Source organism: Papio anubis, chromosome 16 (genome assembly GCF_008728515.1).
Source record: "Papio anubis isolate 15944 chromosome 16, Panubis1.0, whole genome shotgun sequence".
Taxonomy (NCBI): Eukaryota; Metazoa; Chordata; class Mammalia; order Primates; family Cercopithecidae; genus Papio; species Papio anubis.
Genome location: NC_044991.1, coordinates 9,990,977 through 10,011,308, shown reverse-complemented (window position 1 = coordinate 10,011,308; position 20,332 = coordinate 9,990,977).

Sequence of the window (20,332 nt, the reverse complement as noted above, 5' to 3'; positions counted from 1 at the left end):
GGGGCTACAGGTGCATGTCACCATGCCCAGCTATTTTTTGTTTTGTTTTGGTGGAGACGGAGTTCCACCATGTTGCCCAGGCTGGTCTTGAACTCCTGGGCTCAAGTGATCTGCCTGTCAGGCCTCTGAGCCCAAGCCAAGTCATTGCATCCCCTGGTACTTGCACGTATACGCCCAGATGGTCTGAAGTAACTGAAGAATCACAAAAGAAGTGCAAATGCCCTGCCTCGCCTTAACTGATGACATTCCACCACAAAAGAAGTGAAAATGGCCAGTCCTTGCCTTAAGCGATGATATTATCTTGTGAAATTCCTTTTCCTGGCTCATCCTGGCTCAAAAAGCTCCCCCACTGAGCACCTTGTGACCCCCACTCCTGCCCGCCAGAGAACAACCCCCCTTTGACTGTAATTTTCCTTTACCTACCCAAATCCTATAAAACGATCCCGCCCTTATCTCCCTTCGCTGACTCTCTTTTCAGACTCAGCCTGCCTGCACCCAGGTGAAATAAACAGCCATGTTGCTCACACAAAGCCTGTTTGGTGGTCTCTTCACATGGATGCGCATGACACTGCCCACCTCAGACTCCCAAAGGGCTGGGATTACAGGTGTGACCTACTGTACCTGGCCTTATTTATTTATTTATTTTTGAGACAGAGTCTCACTCTGATACCCACGCTGGAGTGCAGTGGTGCGATTTCGCCTCACTGCAATCTCCGCCTCCAGGGTTCAAGTGATTCTCTTGCCTCAGCCTCCTGAGTAGCTGGGACTACAGGCATGCGACACCACGCCCAGCTAATTTTTGTATTTTTAGTAGATACAGGGTTTCACCATGTTGGCCAGGCTGGTCTCGAACTCCTGACCTCAGGTGATCCGCCCACCTCGGCATCCCAAAGTGCTGGGATTACAGGCAAGAGCCACCACGCCTAGCCTCTTTTTTATTGTAAAATACACATAACATAAAATTTACTCTTTTAATAATTTCAAGTGTAGAATGCAGTGGCATGAAATACATTCACATTATTGTGCAGCCCTCACCACCATCTATCTCCAGAAATTTTCCATCTTCCCAAACTGAAACTCCATACCAATTAAACACCAACCGACCATTCCTCCGTCCCCATAACTCCTGACAACCACCGGGTTACGTTCTGTCTCTGTGGATTTGACTGCTCTAGGAACCTCGTATAAGTAGAATCACACAGATTTTGTTCTTGCGTTGAGGGAAGAGTGAGACCCTCTATATTGTTTTATGTTGTTTTATACTCAGAAAAGAAAAGAGAAGCGAAACTAAAGGCAGGTAGCCCAGCACCCAGGAACCAGACCCGAAACCAGGCCTGGGCCTGCCTGACCTAAGCCTGGTAGTTAAAATTCGACCCCTGACCTAGCAACTGTTGTTATGTACAGATTCCAGACATTGTATGGAAGGACACTGTGAAACCTCCCATTCTGTTCTGTTTCACTCTGACCACCGGTGCTTGCAGCCCCTGTCAGGTAACCCCTGGCTCGCTCAATCAATCACGACCCTCTCACGCGGACCCCCTTAGAGTTGTGAGCTCTTGAAAGGGACAGAAGTTGAGCACCTGACGAGCTCGGATTTTAAGACGCTAGCCTGCTGATGCTCCCAGCTGATTAAAGCCACTCCCTTCACTATCTCGGTGTCTGAGGGGTTTTGTCCTGCTACATCGTGACTGGCTTATTTCACTTAGCATAATGTCCTCAAGGTTCATCCAGGTTGTCATATGTGTCAGAATCGTCCTCCTTTTAAAGGATGAATGATATTGCACTGTATGTGTATACCACATTTTGTTTAACCATTCATCTGTTGTTTCTACCTTTTGGCTATTATGAACCTGAGTGCACAAATATCTGTTGGAGTCAGTGCTTTCCATTCTTTTTGGCATATACCCATAAGAATTGCCAGATCAGGCTGGGCGCGGTGGCTCACGCCTGTAATCCCAGCACTTTGGGAGGCTGAGGCGGGTGGATCACGTAATCAGGAGATCGAGACCATCCTGGCTAACATGGTGAAACCACGTCTCTACTAAAAAATACAAAAAATTAGCCGGGCGCAGTGGCGGGCGCCTGTAGTCCCAGCTACTTGGGAGATTGAGTCAGGAGAATGGTGTGAACCTGGGAGGCGGAGGTTGCAGTGAGCCCAGATTGCGCCACCGCACTCCAGCCTGGGTGACAGAGTGAGACTCCATCTCAAAAAAAAAAAAAAAAAAAAAAAAAGCCAGATCAGGAGCCGGGCACAGTGGCTTATGCCTGTAATCCCAGAACTTTGGGAGGCCAAGGTGGGAGGATCACCTAAGCTCAGGGGTTCCAGACCAGCCTGGCCAACATGGTGAAACCTCATCTCTACTAAAAATACAAAAATTAGCCAGGCATGGCGGCACATGCGATCCCAGCTACTTCGGAGGCTGAGGCAGGAGAATCACTTGAATCTGGGAGGTGGAGTTTGCAGTAAACAGAGATCACACCACTGCATACTAGCCTGGGCCACAGAGTGAGAGTCTATCTCAAAAAAAAAAAAAAAAAAGAAGAAAAAAAAGAAAAAAAATGGCCATATCATATGGTAGTTCTATTTTTAATTTTTTGAGAAACTGCCATAGTGGCTGTACCATGTTACATTCTCACCAGCAATGTGCAAGTGTTTCCATTTCTCCACGTCCTCATCAACACTTATTTTCTTTTTCTTTTTAAAATAAAAGACATTCTAATGCGCCTAAAGTGGTTTCATTGTGATTTTGATTTACATTTCCCTAATAATTAGCAATGTTGAGCATCTCGTCATGTACTTCCTGACTATTTGCATTTCTTCTTTGGAGAAATGTCTATTCAAGTCTTGTGCCCATTTTTAAAATTGGGTTGTTCTTTTGTTATTGTTAGCAACTATATTTTCCTCAATTCAAACTAGTAATAATTGGTTCTGCATGACTTGTTACTAAGAAAAAAAACAAATGTTAAAAAATTAAGCTCCTGGCCGGGCGCGGTGGCTCAAGCCTGTAATCCCAGCACTTTGGGAGGCCGAGACGGGCGGATCACGAAGTCAGGAGTTCGAGACCATCCTGGCTAACACGGTGAAACCCCGTCTCTACTAAAATACAGGCGAGGCGTGATTAGCTCAAGCCTGTAATCCCAGCACTTTGGGAGGCGAGGCAGTCAGTCAGGAGGTCGAGACCATCCTGGCTAACACAGTGAAACCCGTCTCTACTAAAATACAAAAGCAGCAGGGCAGGGTGGCGCCTGTAGTCTAGCTACTCGGGAGGCTGAGGCAGAATGCAGTGAACCGGGTGAGGCTTGCAGTGAGCTGAATCCGGCCACTGCATCAGCCTGGGTGACAGAGCAGAGACTCCGTCTCAAAAAAAACAAACAAAAAACAAAAAGAAAAACAGCCAGAGTGAGTGGTGAAGCCTGTAGTCCCAGCTACTGGAAACAGAGAGGCAGGAGAATGGTGAAGCCAGGGCCGGGCTTGCTGTGAGCTGAGAGATCGGCCACTGCACTCCAGCCTGGGTGACATGAGTCGTCTCAAAAAAAAAAAAAAAAATTAAGGCTCCTTCTCCTCTGCAGTTCAATAAAATGCTTTTTTTTTTTTCCTAATTGAGAAACTGGGATGGAGAACCATATTCCTCAAACCTCTCTTCTTCCTCATGCCATGATCCTGTAAATAAGTCAAACTGACCCAGTAGCTTGAGCTGAGGAGATCAGAAAAAAGCAAGGCAGCAAAACAGTGATGGACGACTGTTCCCGGACCAAATTAAGGGTTGGGCTGCTTATTCTTGCGGCCCAATAACGAGATGCAGATGAAATGGGAAAGAAGGAAGTTTTTATTTCTGTAATCAGTTTTAGGGAGAGGCCTGAAAAATATTGCCAGACCAACTCTAAATTACAAAGCTTTCCAGAGCCTATGTACCTTCTAAGCTATATGTCTACGTGTAAGTGTGCATTCATCTACAAACATATAGAGTAACTTTTTTTTATTTTTTTGAGACGGAGTTTCGCTCTTGTCTCCCAGGCTGGAGTGCAGTGGTGAGATCTCAGCTCACTGCAACCTCCACCTCCTGGGTTCAAGCAGTTCTCCTGCCTCAGCCTCCTGAGTAGCTGGGATTACAAGCATGTGGCACCATGCCCAGCTTTTTTTTTTTTTTTTTTTTTTTTTTTGTATTTTTACTGGAGACAGGGTTTCACCGTGTTGATCAGGCTGGTCTTGAACTGCTGACCTCATGATTCGCTCACCTCGGCCTCCCAAAGTGCTGGCATTGCAGGCGTGAACCACCATGCCCGGCCCTGATTAACTACTTTTAATCTATAACTAAGGTCTGAGTCCTGAAGACCTTCCTCTGCAGCCTCAGTAAATTTACTTAATCTAAATGGGTCCAGTTATGAGGTGATTACTCTTATCTTGTCTCCTGCTAAATCATGGAGGTTTGGGGCATTCCTTCAGACCCCCAGTAAACTTGTTTGTGGAAGCCTGGGGTGTTTCTTCAGACCTGCAATAAAATTTGTTTAATCCTAAATGGGTCCTGTTAAGAATTCCTTCGTTATTTTGTCATGCTTTAAGGCCCAGGAAAGGCCTGGGCAAAACTCTTGGTGAACTTTTGTTACATTCCAGCCTTTGTATAAGCACACAGGCTCTTTCAGCCTTTTGTTTTGTTTTGTTTTGTTTTGTTTTGAGACGAAAGCTTGCTCTGTCACCCACAGCTGGAGTGCAATGGTGAGATCTTGGTTCACTGCAATCACTGCCTCCCAGGTTCAAGAGATTCTCCTGCCTCAGCCTCTGGAGTAGCTGAGATTACAGGTGCACATCACCATGCCCAGCTAATTTTTATATTTTTAGTAGAGACAGGGTTTCACTATGTTGGCCAGGCTGGTCTTGAACTCCTGACCTCAGGTGATCCACCCGCCTTGGCCTCCCAAAGTGCTGGGATTGCAGGTGTGAGCCACCGCGCCCGGCCAGCTTTTAATATTTAACTTAACCACTCAGTCAGTACTGAAGCAGTTGTTATGGAGGCCTGCGTGAGTAAGACCTAGCCCGCCACACCACCTCACCGGGGTACACCAACCTTAGATCTAATCCTGAGGACAGTCGAGGGAGGAACTTTCCAGATGGTCAGAGATGGGCTGGATAAGCCACTCACTTAATTCTCTGCAAAGCTGTCTCCTGCATTTGTGATGAATCACGGCGATCTCAGACTATACAGAAGGGCAACACCTGAAAGAAAAGGGTCACTGCTGCCTTTTGAATCCGTCAAAGCGGATTGGGCTTCCATCCCTCGGCTGCCTCTCTTTGAAGCTTCCTCCTCTCAGGGCTCTCCCCATCAGAGATCCTGTGCCCCTTTCTCTCCCCCAGAAGGGCAGGGAAATCCCTAGTCTTGCACCTCCATATCACCTAGCTCCGGGGGTAAAATCAGGATGATTAAATGAGATGTTGCAAATGCAACCCAAGTGCTCCCCAGAGACACCTTAACGGGGAACTAACATTCATATAAACCCACTGAAGTCTCCATCCTGCGAGGCGGTGGGCCAGCAAGTGCCTTCCCAAATATCTCTGTGTGGTCACCTGCTGCCTCGGGCTCAGGGCATTCATTGCTCAGCTAGTCACTACCTCTCCAGGCTGCTCTACCTCCCTGCAGGTGGCTTCCCCCCAGGCAGCCAGTGCTAGAGGCTCAGGGATTGTCAAAGCAGAGAAGGAGGGAGCGGGTGAGAGTCCAGAATAGGACTGGAGTTGGCTGGGAGTCCTCACAATCCCTGCAGTCTGCCTGTTGCATTCTGTCATTGTGGGGAGAAGCCTTCCTGCTCTCCCAGGCCTGGCCTGCTGTCCCATGTCTGAGCCATATACACTGGGCGAGACCCCTTTTCCCATTTCCTCTCTCCTCCCAGTTCCAGGATCTCCAAATCTCCCCTCTTCTGGCTAACCTGGAGAAATCCACAATTCAGTGTAAAAGGCAAAATAGTTCATGCCAAGGAAGACGCCCCTTCACTCTTATGCAGGGCAGCTTATTCCTCTGTGCCTCCGTCTCTCTCACTGGGGAAAGGGGGAGAAGAGACGCTTCATCTTTGCACACCACCCTCAAAAAAACCTGTTAAATGCTTGTCAAACAAAAGTATTAGTAATTTTTCTGGCTGAGCATGGTGGCTCACTCCTGTAATCCCGGCACTTTGGGAGGCTGAGATGGGTGGATTACATAAGTTCAGGAGTTCAAGATCAGTCTGGGCAACATGGCAAAAACCCTGTCTCTACAAAAAATACAAAAATTAGTTAGGCATGGTGGGAGCATGCCTGTAGACCCAGCTACTTGGGAGGCTGAGGTGGGGGGAGGATCACTTGAGCCCAGGAGATAAAGGCTGCAGTGAGCTGAGATTGCACCGCTGCATTCCAGCCTAGGCAACAGAGTGAGAGCCTGTATTAAACAAAATATATATATATATATGTGTGTGTGTGTATATATATATATATATTAGTAATCTTCTAACAGAAGTTCTGTCCAGGATCTTTAGAGTATAGAGTAGAGGCTGGGCGCGGTGGCTCAAGCCTGTAATCCCAGCACTTTGGGAGGCCGGTAGACCATGGATCACGAGGTCAGGAAATCGAGACCATCCTGGCTAACACGGTGAAACCCCATCTCTACTAAAAAATACAAAAAAAACTAGTCGACAGGTGGCCGGGCGCCTGTAGTCCCAGCTACTCGGGAGGCTGAGGTGGAGAATGGTGCATAAACCCGGAGGCGGAGCTTGCAGTGAGCTGAGATCCGGCCACTGCACTCCAGCCTGGGCTTACAGAGCCGCAGACCTTCAAAAAAAAAGGCTGGGCGCTGGGTGGCTCGCTAAGCCTGTAATCCCAGCACTTTTGGGAGGCCGAGACGGGCGGATTACGTTCAGGAGATCGAGACCATCCTGGCTAACCCGGGTGAAACCCCCGGGCTCTACTAAAAATACAAAAAAACTAGCTACAGGGCGAGGTGGCGGATGCCTCTGTGGGGTCCCAGCTACTCGGGAGGCTGAGGCAGGAGAATGGCGTAAACCCGGGAGGCGGAGCTTGCAGTGAGCTGAGATCGCACCACTGCACTCCAGCCTGGGCGACAGAGCGGGACTCCGTCTCAAAAAAAAAAAAAAAAGAGTATAGAGTAGAATCCAACATTTGGCTGCTGAGAAGCTCATCCAACCCACAGATGTGGTGTTTTGTTTTTCTCTTGCATAGTATAAAAAAGATTGTGAATTAGTTGCCAGCTTTTGAATCCATTGCTTTACTTAAAAATCTGGGTGACCAGCTTCTCTTGAAATATCAGAAGATCTGGCTACAGGGTCTACCTTCCCATGTGCCAACAGTCTGCTGGATGCATGAAGCTACACTCTTAGGCAGTCACGCACTCCCCAGTTTGCCACAGTCTCCACTCCTCCCTATCGTCCCCTTGACTCAGCCAGCTTCATTTATTTAAGTCACTCGCCTGCACCATACTGACATTTAATTTCATATCACTGGGCCCAGCTCATCAAATAGAGCTTTGTGAACCACACCAGTGATTTTGGATTTTATACCAAAGCCAAGAGAAATCATCAAAAGGCTTTTAACAGGAATGATATTGTTACTGGATAGAAGGTCTTGACTGTGAATTGTCCAGGTTCCTGGCACATTGAACAAAGAATTAAACAAAACACACAAAGCAATGAAAGAATGAAGCAACAAAAGAAGAATCAAGCAAAGAAAACGCAGATTTATTGAAGTGAAAGTACAGAGCGGGAGCCGGCTCAAGCAAGTGGCTCAAGAGTCCCGATTACAATTTTCTTTCGGGTTTTTATTAAGCTAAAAGAATTTGGTGGCTGGGCGCAGTGGCTCACGCCTGTAATCCCAGCACTTTGGGAGGCCAAGGTGGGTGGATCACCTGAGGTTGGGAGTTCAAGACCAGCCTGGCCAACATGGTGAAACCGGTCTCTACTAAAAACACAAAATTAGCTGGGCATGGTGTTGCATGCCTGTAATCCCAGCTACTCGGTAGGCTGAGGCAGGAGAATTGCTTGAACCCAGGAGGCAGAAGTTGTGGTGAGCCAAGATCTCGCCACTGCACTCCAGCCTAGGCAACAAGAGCGAAACTCCATCTCAAAAAAAAAAAAAAAAAAAACAGAAAAGAAAAAAAGAATTTGGTAACACCCCTACGTGCCCTTTAGAGGCATCCAATTGGCTACACCCTATGAAGGATTGGCCCACGACCAATCAGAGGCTGAAATGGAAACTTCTGTCTTGTTATCATAGGAGTGAGGGTATGGCCTGTGTGCAGCCCAGTCTTGCCTAGAACTGGCTGCACCTGCTGTTCTTTTGCTTATGCCTAAACCCATGGTTACTCTAATTCCCTATCATCCTGCCTCAATATGATTAGATTTTCATCCTTAAATCATCATTATAGATTCTGCGTAGAGAATGGGATAGAAGCAGATGGAAAATGAAAGCAAGGAGACCCAGCGACCCTGGAGACCAGGTGACCCTGTACAGCAGCAATGGTAATGGCCTGGATGAGGGTGGTGGCAGTGGAGGCGGCAAGAGGTGGACACATATGAGATGTCTTTGTAAAGCAGAAGCCACAGCCATTGGGAGGAGCTGGATGTGGAGGGTGAAGGGGAATGTGTTGATGGCACGTGTGATGGAGGATGGAGGCGCCATTGATTGAAGTAGGGAAACTGAAGGGGAATCAGATTTGTGGGAGGAGTTTTTTTTTTTTTTTTTGAGACGAAGTCTCACTCTTGTCCCCAAGGCTAGAGTGCAATGGCACAATCTCTGCTCACTGCAACCTCCGCCTCCCAGGTTCAAGTGATTGTCCTGCCTCAGCCTCACAAGTGGCTAGGATTACAGGCATGCGCTACCAGGCCCAGCTAATTTTGTTATTTTCAGTAGAGACGAGGTTTCACCATGTTGGCCAGGTTGTCCTCGAACTCCTGACCTCAGGTGATCCGCCTGCCTCGGTCTCCCAAAGTGCTGGGATTTCAGGAGTGAGCCACCGGGCCCGGCCGAAGAGATTTTAAAAAGTCCATTTGGGGTTCGTTTATATGTGAGATACTCAAGTATTCTCCAGGCTTCAGACAAACCAGGCTGAAATAGAAATGCGGGAGTCATCAGCCTACAGAGAGATGAGATGGCCTAGGAAGAGAGTGAGTGCAGGGTCACATGACAAGCGGGCTTGAGCCCTGGAAAGTTCCACCACTCAAAGGCTGAACGGGAGAAGAACAGTTAGTAAAGCAAACTGTAAAAGAATGCCCAGAGAGGCAGAAGGAAAACCAGTAAAGTGTGGCATCCTGGAAGCAAGAAAAGAGACTGGTTCCAGGAGGGGAAGTCTGCCTAGGAGTTCAGGTCGGCAAGACAGGGAAGCATTCATTGGATTTAAGATCACAGTGGTCAGTGGGGACACAACTGGTTGGATGGAGGAGCAACTGCCTCTTTTAGGGGAAGCAAATGCTCCCTAGTTTGCCACAGTCCCCACCACTCCCTATGGTAACACTTGGCCTGAATCACTCCCTTATCCTTGTCTAACATTTATACTTGCGATTTTGGCCTGGAGCAATGAGTACTATTTTGTAGCATGATTTTAAAAGGGTGATTTTTTTTCTCCCTACTAAACATGGACAGCACTTAACACTATACCGAGCACTTAAAAAATGTTAGCTTTTTATGTTTATCTGTGCTTTGTTTTGGTTTTTCGGTTTTTTTTTTTTTTGGAGATGGAGTCTTGCTCTGTCACCCAGGCTAGAATGCAATGGCTCGATCTCAGATCACTGCAACCTCTGCCTCCTGGGTTCAAGTGATTCTTCTGCCTCAGCCTCCTGAGTAGCTGCTATTACAGTCACCTGCCACCAAGCCCAGCTAATTTTTGTATTTTTAGTAGAGACAGGGTTTTGCCATGTTGGCCAGGCTGGTCTCGAATTTCTGACCTCAAGTGATCCTCCCACTTCGGCCTCCCAAAGTGCTGGGATTACAGGTGTGAGCCACTGCGCCTGGCCTAAATGCTAGTTTTTAATTGTATCTCTCTTTCCAGGCCTGTCCTCCATTAACCCCCATGGGATGTTCTGGAATCTTTTCCTTCTTCTCTGGTTGATTATAAATAACTTAAAAGGCCTGTCCCTACCCTGCGGTTTTTTTCCACCTGACTTGGCTTCCACTTTGCTGGCCTCCTTGAGTCCTCCCCACCCTTCCACTCCAGCTTGGTTCTCTGCCTCTCTATGAAGCCCTCCCAGTCTCATCTATCCTAGTCTCTGCTAACTCCATCGTGAGCTTGTGATTAGGGAGGTATATTTCTTCATATCTCAGCAACTTTCACACATTGCTTTGAACATGGAAGGTACTCACTACATAGTGGTTGATGATACCTTGTTCACACCTTCTTAGAACTGGACACCTGGCCGGGCGCAGTGGCTCAAGCCTGTAATCCCAGCACTTTGGGAGGCCAAGACGGGTGGATCACGAGGTCAGGAGATCGAGACCATCCTGGCTAACATGGTGAAACCCCGCCTCTGCTAAAAAAAAATATAAAAACTAGCCGGGCGCTGGGTGGCGGGCGCCTGTAGTCCCAGCTATTCGGGAGGCTAAGGCAGGAGAATGGCGTGAACCCGGGAGGCGGAGCTTACAGTGAGCTGAGGTCAAGCTACTGCACTCCAGCCTGGGCGACAGAGCAGACCGGCTTCCGTGAAAAAAAAAAAAAAGAACTGGACACCTATTGTCTTGCCTGCCAAGCCCTTCTTCCTTCTCTGGAAGCTGTTCCCTGTCTCTCCACCTCCCCATGCTCATTATGACGACGGAAGCCTTACTTCTCTACCGTGGACAGCCCACGTCCTGCCATGCGCATCTCTCTCAGCTCCAGAGTGGAAGCTACAGTGTCTCTTGGAACTTGAGCCTTGGAAGAGAGCAGCAGTTATAGCCCACATTTATTGAACATGTGCCAGAGACTGTTCCAGATGGTGCATAAACTCTTCATTCAAGCTCATTAAACCCTGACAAGATCCCTATAAGGTAGGCAATATTTTTATCCCCATTTTACAGAGGAGGACACCAAGGCAGAGGCTTCCTGGCTGCTGCGTCTCCCATGCAGTACATAGGCTTATCACACTCCAATTCCTCTCTTGTTCTGTCACTATCAAATCCCCACTTTATTCTCCTCCCAGCCACTTCCACAGCACAGTCCAGATTGTTTCCCAGCTCCTTGGCTTTCCTTGAGCAGTTCCACTCGCCTGGGAACAATATGCCCCTTTTTATTGGCTTGAGTGACTCCTACTTAATCTTTAAGACTTAGCTCAGGTGTTGTCTCTTCCAGGAAGCCCTCCTTGAACAACCTCTTGCCTCTCAGGTGGGGGAATCGATACCATCTCTCCATCACACTTTATTTTTTCTTTCTTTTTTTGTTTTTGAAATGGAGTCTCGCCCTGTCACCCAGCCTGGAGTGCAGCAGTGTGATCTCGGCTCACTGCAACCTCCGCCTCCCGAGTTCAAATGATTCTCCTCCTTCAGCCTCCTGAGTAGCTGAGTCTACAGGTGCCCACCACCATGCCAAGCTAATTTTTGTATTTTTAGTAGAGACGGGGTTTCACCATGTTGGCAAGGCTGGTCTCGAACTCCTGACCTCGTGATCCACCTGTCTTGGCCTCCCAAAGTATTGGGATTACAGATGTGAGCCACCGTGTGTGGCCTATTTATTATTTATTTATTTATTTTTGAGACAGTCTTGCTCTGTCATTCAGGCTGGAGTGCAGTGGCGTGGCATGATCTCAGCTCACTGCAACCTCTGCCTTCCGGGTTCAAGCAATTCTCCTGCCTCAGGTGTGCACCACCATGCCTGGCTTTTTGTTTTGTTTTTTCAGTAGAGGCAGGGTTTCACCATGTTCGCCAGGTTGATCTCGGACTGACCTCAGATGATCTGCCCGCTTCGGACTCTCAAAGTGCTGGGATTACAGGCGTGAGCCACCGCGCCCAGACCCGTTTTTGTTTTGTTTTGTTTTGGTTTGGTTTTTGTTTTTGTTTTTGTGATGGAATCTCACTGTCTCCCAGGCTGGAGTGCAGTGGCATGATCTTGTCTCACCGCAACCTGGGCCTCCCAAAGTGCTGGGATTACAGGCATGAGCCACATGTAATCCCAACCCATCACACTTTAAAAATAATGCCCTGGGCTTCCCTCTGGAGTCCTGCTCACCGCATTGCAATTGAACACTTTGTTGACTTATTTGTGCCTCCATAGACTCCAGGCTCCATGAAGAAATGGACTTCAGGGCTCAGCCCCCAGCCTGATGCATAGGAAGCTCAGAGTCCTTCCAAAATCCAGTGTCCCAGCTGATGCTGCCAGTGGAGAAACCATGCCTCTTATGCCAGCCTCAAAAAACCTCAGGGAAGCCAGAGCCCTAGAGAGCTTCCATCCAACAAACCAAATACCGATGAGGCACACAGTCACTGGTAGAAAAGGGGCAGCATTGGACAGGCAATGGCAAGTGTTGTCAGGAATGTGCAGAAATTGGAACCCTCAGACAGTGCTCATGGGAATGTCAAATAGCATGGCCACTGTAGAAAACAGTTCAGCAGTTTCAAAATGTTAAATATAGAGCTACCACAGAATGCAGCACTTCCACTCCTAGATATATACCTGAGAGAACTGAAAATATATCCACACAACAACTTGTATACAAAGGTTTATAGAAGCATTATTCATAATAACCAAAAGTGGAGACGTGAGTTACAGTGACTCACGCCTGTAATCACAGCACTTTGGGAGGCCAAGGCAGGAGGATCACAAGGTCAGGAGTTTGAGACCAGCCTGGCCAACATGGTGAAACTCCGTCTCTACCAAAAATACAAAAATTAGCTGGGCATGGTGGCACATGCCTGTAATCCCAGCTACTTGGGAGGATGAGGCATGAGAGTCACTTGAACCTAGGAGGCAGAGGTTGCAGTGAGCCGAGATCACGTCACTGCACTCAAGCCTAGTGACAGAGCAAGACTGTCTCAAAAAAAAAAAAAAAAAAAAAAGGTGGAGGCATCTACAAGTCCCTCAACTAATTAACAGATAAAATGCAGTCAATCTATGCAATGGAATTATTCAGCCACAAAATAAAGTACTGATACATGCTACAACACGCATGAACCTTGAAAATATGCTAAATAAAAGTCAGTTACAAAAGATCTCATATTGTGTAATTACATGTACATAAAATGTCCAGAACAGGCTGGGCATGGTGGCTCATGCCTGTAATCTCAGAAGTTTGGGAGGCTCCACACTATGCTTTTCCTGCTATACCCCACTGCCTGGTTGAAGGAGGGAGGTAGGAGTTCTGAGGACAGGGGGACCTTCAGGTGAGGCTGGAGGTCCAGTCCCTAAAGCCTTCCTTGCTTAGGGGGAGATTTAATGATTGGCCGCCATCATGTCAAGAGAAGAGACGATCCCTCTCCTGCCTGCTTTGCTTGACCAAACGACCTCACTGTGGCAGGTAGTGGTGGAGGGACATGACCTTGAGATGAGGTGAAGCTGGGTTCATATTCCTGCACTGAGATCTTAGGCAAAACACTTAAGCTTGTGGAGCCAGAGCCTTAGATTTCATTTTTATAAAAATGGGATAACAATTTCCACCTCACTGAGCTGTGAAAAGCATTACATGAAGGGGAATGTAAATTGTGTGCCTACCAGAGCCTGATGCAGAGAACAGGTGAAAAGAATTGAATTTAACTCTACCCACCCATCTGTCGTCCCTCCTGCAGCTCTATTCCAATCAGTATTTTCTTTCTTTCTGTTTTCTTTCTTTCTTTCTCTTTTTCTTTCTTTCCTTCCTTCCCTTTCTTTCTTTTTTTTTTTTTTTTTTTTTTTTTGAGATGGAGTCTTGCTCTTGTTGCCCAGAGTGGAGCGAAATGGCACAATCTTGGCTCGCTGCAACCTCTGCCTCCCAGGTTCAAGTGATTCTCCTGCCTCAGCCTCTTAAGGAGCTGGGATTACAGGCGCCTGCCACCATGCCCAGCTAATTTCTGTATTTTTAGTAGAGACAGGGTTTCACCATGTTGGCCAGCCTGGTCTCAAATGCCTGACCTCAGGTGATCCGCTCCCCTCGGCCTCCCAAAGTGCTGGGATTACAGGCGTGAGCCACCATGCCCCACCTCAATCAGCATTTTCAAGGTTAAATGCCCTGGAAGCAGCCAGTCAAAATGACTTAAAAGCTGAGCAGGTTTAAGAGGCTTGCTCAAGCAAGCTCACTGGGCCCTTGAACTTCGGTGGTGGTTTTTTTTTTTTTTTTAATTTTAATTTTTTTTAGAGACAGGGCCTTATTATGTTGCCCAGGCTGGTCTTGAACTCCTGGCCTCAAGTGATCCTCCCACCTCTGCCTCCTGAAATTCTGGAATGACAGGCATGAGCCACAGCACCTGGTCAGAACTTTGGCATTCTTAAATATCTAGAAAAGCTTTTCTTGTAAAGGAAACAGAACAGTCTCCTTGGGGGCGTGGCCTACCTGGCACCTCAAGGGAGTATCAGAAAAGGCAGCCCGGGCTGCTGTGGCCCATCACATCGGTGTCATAGTCCACCCACCACGGGACAGGGCTCGGCCAGGTCTGCACCTGTTGGGGGCACATGCTGTCTCAGTGACGGTTGGCCACTGACAGAAATGGTGCACTGACCTCAGTAAAAGAATGCCAAACTCTTTCTTTCTCAAGTAATGTGGAGGAAAGGGAGCTCCTGCTAGGTGCAGAAGAAAGAAGAAAACCCATTCTTGGCAGCAGGGGAATCAGGTTGCCACAGCAACGAACTTCTTCCAAGTCCACTCATTATGTGGCTTTTGAATTAGACTTGCTCCTGTGAGTACATCTCGCTGCACTGTTTCTCTTGCCTTTGGCCAGCTCATTTCCTGAGCTTTTCCCGGGGAAGTCACCACAGAGGGGAGTCACTGATCCCTCCTTTCAAGGCTTGGTCCTGCTTGTCCCTGGGATGACACAATATTTACTTGTTGGTTTACACTGGGAAGAACCTGATCGCCGTACAGAACGAAGAGCCCCTTCCTCCTCTGTGGGTGGGAGCGTGGACTGGTACAACTTATTTGAGCAGCAATTTGGCCCAATACAATTTGGCATACCCTTTGATCTCACGGTTCTGGGGCTTAACCCTGGCATGACAGCATTTTTGTATAACAACAACAAAAAGCTGGAAACGACCTTCACATCACTGATGGGAGATAGGTTAAATATCAGCTAAGCCACCAGACAGCTGAAGGAATGATGAGCTAGAGCTTATGCACCCGTATGGAAAGATGTACTGTTAAGTTAAAAAAAGCAAGTTGTTCAAACTCATAGAAATGGAAAGGAGAAGGGTGGCTGCCAGGGGCTGGGGGGAGGGAAGAAAGAGGGGTTGTTTAATGGGTATAGAGTTTCAGCTTTGCATGATGAAAAAGTTATGGAAATTGGTTGTACAACAATGTGAATATAACTACTGAATTCTAAACTTAAAAATGATTAAGGGCAGGTGCAGTGGCTCACGCCTGTAATCCCAGCACTTTGGGAGGCCAAGGCGGGAGGATCACGAGGTCGGGAGATCAAGACCATCCTGGCCAACATGATGAAACCCCGTCTCTACTAAAAATACAAAGATTAGCTGGGTGTGGTGGCGGGTGCCTGTAGTCCCAGCAACTTGGGAGGCTGAGGCAGGAGAATCGCTTGAACCCAGGAGGCAGAAGTGGAGGTTGCAGTGAGCCCAGATTGCACCACTGCACTCCAGTCAGGGACAGAGCAAGACTCTGTCTCAAAAAAAAAAAAAAAAAAAATTAGGATGGTAACTTTGTTATATGTTCTTTACCACACAAAAAAAGTCAAGTTGCAGAATGGAATTAATACTTATCGTATTTGTGTGTGTGTGTGTGTGTGTGTGTGTTTTAAAAGGGTAAAAACGATTTTCTTGAGGAGACAAAATAAGCTGTTATCGGTGCTTACCTTTGCAGTTGGGGGGCATTAAAGGGGAAAATATGTTACTTTTCATTTTATTCCCTTCTAGAGAGGCTGAGGGAGGAGAATCACTTGAGCCCAGGAGGCAGAGGTTGGAGTGAGCCGAGATCGTGCCATTGCACTCCAGCCTGGGTGAGAAGAGCAAGACTCCATCTCTAAAAAAATAAAAACAGAATCACCATATGATCCAGCAATTCCGCTTCTGAAAGCAGAGACTTGAACAGATATTTGTACACTCATGTTCATAGCAGTATTATTCACAACAACGGAAAGATAGAAGGAACCCAAGCATCCATCAACAGACGTGGATAAACGCAGTACAGTGTTACACTGGAATATTATTCAGCCTTCAAAGAGAAAGAAATTCTGACACACACAATGTAGGTAAACCTTGAGGACATTATCTAAATGAAATAAACCAGTCAGAAAAGGACACATAGCGCATGATTCCACTTACATGAGGGACTTAGAGTAGTCAAGTTCATTGAGGCAGAAACAGAATGGTGGTTACCGCAGGCTAGGGGTGGGAGGCAGTGGGAAGTGATTGTTTAATGGGTGTAGAGTTTCCGTTTGGGAAGGTGAAAAAAGTTCTAGAGATGGATGGTGGTGATAATGGCACAACAATATGAATGTACTTTAAAGCCACTGAACTATATATTTTAAAATGATTAAAATCGTAAATTTCATGTTTTATATATTTTATCACAATTTTTTAAATCTGTTCACGGTTTATCTTTGGCCATCATTCCTGCCTGTTAAGGCCTTTAGGATCTGGGAGATGCACCCCAAACCCTATTCCAGTACCAGAGTCCCCTGCATGATCCTTTCCTCCCATTTTTTTTCTATTTATCTATTTATTTTTTAGTTTTTTGAGACACAGTCTCGCTCTGTCGTCCAGGCTGGAGTGCAGTGGCACAATCACTGCCACCTCTGCCTCCCAGATTCAAGTGATTCTCCTGCCTCAGCCTCCTGCATAGCTGGGATTACAGGCGTGTGCCACCATGCCCAGCTAATTTTTGCATTTTTAGTAGAGATGGGATTTCGCCATGTTGGCCACGCTGGTCTTGAACTGTTGACCTCAACTGATCTGTCCGCCTTGGCCTCCCAACCTGCTGGGATTACAGGTGTGAGTCACCATGCCCGGCCCCCACCCCCACCTTTTTCTTTTTTTTTTTTTTTGAGATGGAGTCTTGTTCTGTCACCCAGGCTGGAGTGCAGGGGTGCAACCTCAGCTCCCGCAACCTCTGCCTTCCGGGTTCAATCGATTCTCCTGCCTCAGCCTCCCGAGTAGCTGGGATTACAGGTGCTCGCCACTATACCTGGCTACTTTTTTGTATTTTTAGTAGAGACGGGATTTCACCGTGTTGGCCAGGCTGGTCTCGAACTCCTGACCTCAGATGATCCACCCACCTCGGCCTCCCAGAGTGCTGGGATTACAGGCATGAGCCACTGTGCCCTGCCGCTTTTTTCTTTCTTTTTTTTTTTTTTTTTTTTGCTGGGAACCCTTTCTCAATAAATCCCTTGCACAAAGATCTCTGACTCAGGTTCTGCTTCTATGCGGCTGACGACACGTCATTTGTTTTCTTTCTTTATAAAATCATGGGGTGTAAAGGGTCCCTCCAGGCAGGAGTCTGGCTTCCTCCTGGGTAGGAGTCTGCGCCATTTTTGAAGCTTTCCAAGCAGCATCCCCCTTCTCCACATCACCGTGGACAACTATCTTACCATGTGCGCAGAAGGGCTCCAGAGGACACGTGAGCATGGATGTTGCGATCCCGGCTTCCCAAGTAGCTCTGGCCACGTCATATCTGCAGGGCGACATCAACGGGAAAACCACAGGTTCGGCAGGCCAAAGTCTGAATCCCACCTGTATTTGTTTTCCAGCGCTGCAGTAACAACGTGTCACAAACTGGGTTACTTAAAATGACAGAAATGTGTTGCCTCACAGTTCTGGAGGCTGGAAGTCCAAAATGAAGGTGTTGGCAGTGTCATGCTCTCCCCAAAACCTGTAGGTAAGGAAGATCCTTCCTTCAATCTTCCAGCTTCTGGTGTTTGCCAGGGATTCTGGCTTCCCTAGCAAGTAGGAATTGCATCGCTGCTATCTGCCTCCATTATCACATAGCTATCTGCCCCGGTGTGTCTCCTCTCTTCTCCCTTCCTCCTCCTCCTCCTTCTCCTTCTAGACAGGGTCTCACTCTGTCACCCAGGCTGGAGTGCAGCGACGCGATCAAGGCTCACTGCAGCCTCCACTTCCCAGATTTAAGTGATCCTCCCACCTCAGCCTCTCAAGTAGCTGGGACTACAGAAGTATGCCACCACACTTAACTTAAAATTTTTTGTAGAGACAGGATCTCACTACATTGCCCAGACTTGTCTCGAGCTCCTGGGTTCAAGCAATCCTCCCACCTTGGCCTCCAAAAGTGCTGGGAGTACAGATGCGAGCCACTGCCTGGCCCCTTACTTTTTTTTTTTTTTTTTTTTTGAGATGGAGTTTTGCCCTTGTTGCCCTGGCTGGAGTGCAATGGCATGATCTAAGCTCACCGTAACCTGTGCCTCCTGGGTTCAGACAATTCTCCTGCCTCAGCCTCACAAGTAGCTGGGATTACAGGCATGCACCACCATACCAAGCTAATTTTTTTTTTTTTTGTATTTAGTAGAGATGGGGTTTCACCATGTTGGTCAGGCTGGTCTCAAACTCCTAACCTCAGGTGATCCACCTGCCTTGGCCTTCCAAAGTGCTGGGATTACAGGCACACGCCACCGTGCCCGGCTGGCCCCCCACTTCTTATAAGGATACCAATCATCTTTGATTAAAGGCTCCACTCACTCCAGTATGATCTCATCTTAACTAACTGCGTCTGTAATGACCCAGTTTCCAAATAAGGTTATAGTCTGAGACTTCAGCATAGCTTTTTTGGGGGACGGAATTCAACCCATATCAGCATCTCTGCCATCAGTTAGCAGTGGGATGCCTCAAGTCATGTAACCTCTGCTTCAGTTTTTTCAGCTGTAGGAATGAGAATACCAAGGTGATACGGCTAGGGAGTGGAACATGTGGGATCGTGAACTTTCCACTGTGGTACCTGGCCCAGGGAGCTAGATGCACATCAACAGCGATGCTCTCCTTAGCAGCATTCTCCTGGGTGCCCAAAGGCTATCATTACAGCCCCCTCATCCTTCCCCCACCCCACCAAGCTTCCCCCACACTCACTGCTCTGTAGGAGAGCTTAGCTCTTCCCTAGAGACTAGTTTGTATTAATAAAAGACGGCCGGGCGCGGTGGCTCAAGCCTGTAATCCCAGCCTCCTTTGGGAGGCCGAGACGGGCAGATCACGAGGTCAGGAGATCGAGACCATCCTGGCTAACACGGTGAAACCCCGTCTCTACTACAAAATTAAAAAAAAAAACTAGCCGTGCAAGGTGGCGGGCGCCTGTAGCCCCAGCTACTCAGGAGGCTGGGGCAGGAGAATGGCGTAAACCCGGGAGGCGGAGCTTGCAGTGAGCTGAGATCCGGCCTCTGCACTCCAGCCTGAGCAACAGAGCGAGACTCCGTCATAAATAAATAAACAAACAAACAAACAACCGGAGCCTTTCAGAAGGTTAGACTTAAGTGTCCATTATTTAAGTACCACTGCCTGTGACAACTCTATGAGGAGTAGGAGTGCTAAGTGCACATTGGGCAGGACAACCCAGGTGTGTCGAACATGCAGAAAAGGCTCAGCACACAGCCCTTTCTGATCTCACAATGACTTTGCACTAAGTGCCCATCAATCTTCCCGAGGCAATTTCCTGTTGCCAGGACAGAGCGGTCTCCCCTCTTCTCACCCTCCTGCTGCTGTGCTCCTGCTTCATGCTGGTTCCGACAAAGGGGTGAGTGTTTAACATTTCTCTTAATTGATGCTGTGACAGGTCCTTTTGCTGACATATCCTGGCATCTGTCTGCCTTATTCACCGCAGCACAGCATCGATCTGAAACTGTCAGCTGTTTCCAGAATAATAGGATCTCTTCCAGATCTAAGCCTCAAAGTTTGCACTGATTTTATTCATTCTAGGATGTCAGTAGGTTATTTCAATTATTTTTAATTTTTATTTTAGAGACAGAGTTTCGCTCTGTCACCGAGGATGGAGTGCAATGACATGATCTTGGCTCACTGCACCCTCCGCCTCCTGAATTCAAGCAATTCTCCTGCCTCAGCCTCCCAAGTAGCTGGGATTACAAGTGTGCACCACCACGCCTGGCTTTTAGTAGAGATGGGGTTTCGCCATGTTGGCCAGGCTGGTCTCGAACTCTTAACCTCTAGTGATCTGCCTGCCGTGGCTTCCAAAAGCGCTGGGGTTACAGGTATGAGCCACCATGCTCAGCCTACAGTAGGTCATTTCAATTGGCTGTCCTCACCCA